At 47.1% G+C, this 2,376-nt stretch overlaps 1 non-coding gene across 1 annotated transcript; it reads left to right on the top strand.

Annotated features, from left to right (window-relative positions):
* Positions 1–1,389: 1,389 nt before the first annotated feature.
* On the top strand, positions 1,390–1,462 carry TRNAA-AGC (transfer RNA alanine (anticodon AGC)). The gene has a single exon. It is a non-coding gene; the product is annotated as a tRNA-Ala (tRNA).
* The last annotated feature ends 914 nt before the right edge of the window (positions 1,463–2,376 follow it).

Raw genomic sequence — 2,376 nt, 5'->3', positions numbered from 1 at the left:
AAAATGAAACTATTCTGGCCCTGTATTTCTGTATTTAAAGTCGACCAACATGAAAGGAAACTGCAGTGCTGCTTGAAGGATGCCAGTTTTTTTTTAGGATTCGGTGCAATCGAGTTTAACTAGAAAATAGTCCCGTTTTACTACAGCGAAGCTGCTAGCCTTTCGGTGGTTTATCTTGTCCGTACGTGAGCAAAAATTATGAACATGAGCAATGGCTCATGCCTCCCAAAGCAAGCAAGAACTGCAATGGCTCATCCCCCTCGTAATGCAGAGGCTGCAAGCACTCAGTAATGTGAAAGGAACAGTACATACACTCATTGGAATCGCAGATACAATGTACAGAACAGAGTACGCTTCAACAAAAGCTCAAAAGAAGCAGCTATCATCAACAACAAAGGCTCATAGCCCCGTAAGAAAGACAAAACGCAACTGCTGATATCTTCGTATGCGAGCAAAAATACAATGGCTCATACACCTGTAACGCAGAGGCTACAAGGGCCCAGTAAAGTGAAGCGAACAGTGCATACATTCATTGAAACCACACATACAACCAACTGAAGAGCATACGTTTCAATAAAGAACCAGCTGAAAACAAGTATCCAAACCATCAAAAAAGCCTTGAATACCCCCTTCCGCAGTTGTAGTGCTGGTTTTGAGGCAGCTTCGCGGAACATCCACTTCCCCATGGCCGTGATGGCGAGTCAACGTTTTGTTACTAGCAGTCACCAAACTAGCAGAAGTTAAGCATACCTGAATCAGTGTCGTTACACATCCCGTTTATTTTAGGCTATAAACATGGTATCATTTGAGAAATTAGCTTAAAAACGGAGGGGTGTATTAGTTCGTGCTGGCACACAGTCATTAGTGTAAAAACCATTATTATCACCTGCATATCTCCACTTCAAGACGAAGTAACTTCTACTAGGTATAAAAAAGAAACATTACTCTCATATGCAAAGGAGCTTAGCAGAAGCACTGAAAATACATCAGGAAATACATTATTATATCCGAACAAAATAACTCTCCTGCGCTGGTGTTTGGTTGCGTGACTCGACACTGATTGTTCGGCACTGCTGTATCGCCAAGCGACACCACATGCTATTTAGGCACCCACATTCAGAGCCAGGTTAAAAATCTAGGTCTGGTCCTGGTTTATTAAATACAAGCATGCTCGTTTACGTTAATGCGGCAGACGATGTTCTGATCCCCACCACAATCAAAAGTGGTGTTCAGAGCGGTAGAATGTGCCTTTAATATGCGAAGCGAGACTCTAGCGCCAACTGGTCGCCGCCCCACCCCTCGCGTCACCTCTGTCTTTCGCTTTCCTTCGACCTAGTCTCACTCGAAGAGCACAATAGGGTAGCATCTCGGTTACCGAGCGATCGTCTCGGGGGTGTAGCTCAGATGGTAGAGCGCTCGCTTAGCATGCGATAGGTACTGGGATCGATACCCAGCACCTCCACAATTTTTTTCGCCATGGAAACAAAAGAATAACAATATTTCTTCGAAACCGCCTCAGTACTCGGTTGTGAGAATGCAGACATATCTGCGCAGTTCGGGTGAAATGCAATATTGCCCCTTTATATTGACACGTGTACTTGTCTTTATTGGGGAACAGGTTTCGCCGCCTAACCAATGTTAACGCACAGCCCGGAACGCGCTTCCATGTATCCGAATTTTCTGGAAAGTTATCGATGCTTCTATCCGCTGTCTGTTGTCACCGAACCTTATGTTATCTGATTTCATCACGTGACGCGAATGTTGTAGAACTTTGTGGAAGACACGCGGGTCCAAGCGATTAGTCTGGAACATTCGACGACTGCTGTATAAAAGCCGACGTGCTCGACCCGCCGATCGGATTTTCGACGATCGCCGACCGTGTTCGCCACTATCGTTGTGCTATAAGTGTAGCCTGTTTTGTGGGCACAGGTTCGCCCAATAAAAGTTATTTTTGTCGTTCACAGTATTGCTACTGTGTTATTCAACATCACCACCACGTGACATCTGGTGGAGGTGCTTTACGTTCATGTACCGGACGCCCCCGACAAGCCGTAATCCAAGCCCGGACCGCAAAGACAACACCAGCGCCGTCCCGGAACATCGAGCAAGCCGCCGGCTACAGCAGCTGTCCCCGGAACACGGAATTCTACCAGAGACGACCAAGAAGATCTCCAGAGAAGCTCCTCCAGAGACGACCAAAAAGACAGCCCCAATGGCAGCCGGAGCAGCCCCAATAGTTCTGCAACAGCCCAGGGAGCTACCGACGTTCCGCGGTTCCACATTTGAGGACCCAGAAAGCTGGCTGGAGACGTATGAGGGGGTCGCTACGTTTAACAGTTGGAACAGCGACGACATGCTCCGGCACGTCTATTTCGC

The sequence above is a fragment of the Dermacentor albipictus genome, chromosome 5 (genome assembly GCF_038994185.2).
Source record: "Dermacentor albipictus isolate Rhodes 1998 colony chromosome 5, USDA_Dalb.pri_finalv2, whole genome shotgun sequence".
NCBI classification, from domain to species: Eukaryota; Metazoa; Arthropoda; class Arachnida; order Ixodida; family Ixodidae; genus Dermacentor; species Dermacentor albipictus.
Note: the sequence above shows the minus strand (reverse complement) of the source record. Positions and strands in the feature narration are given on the sequence as shown.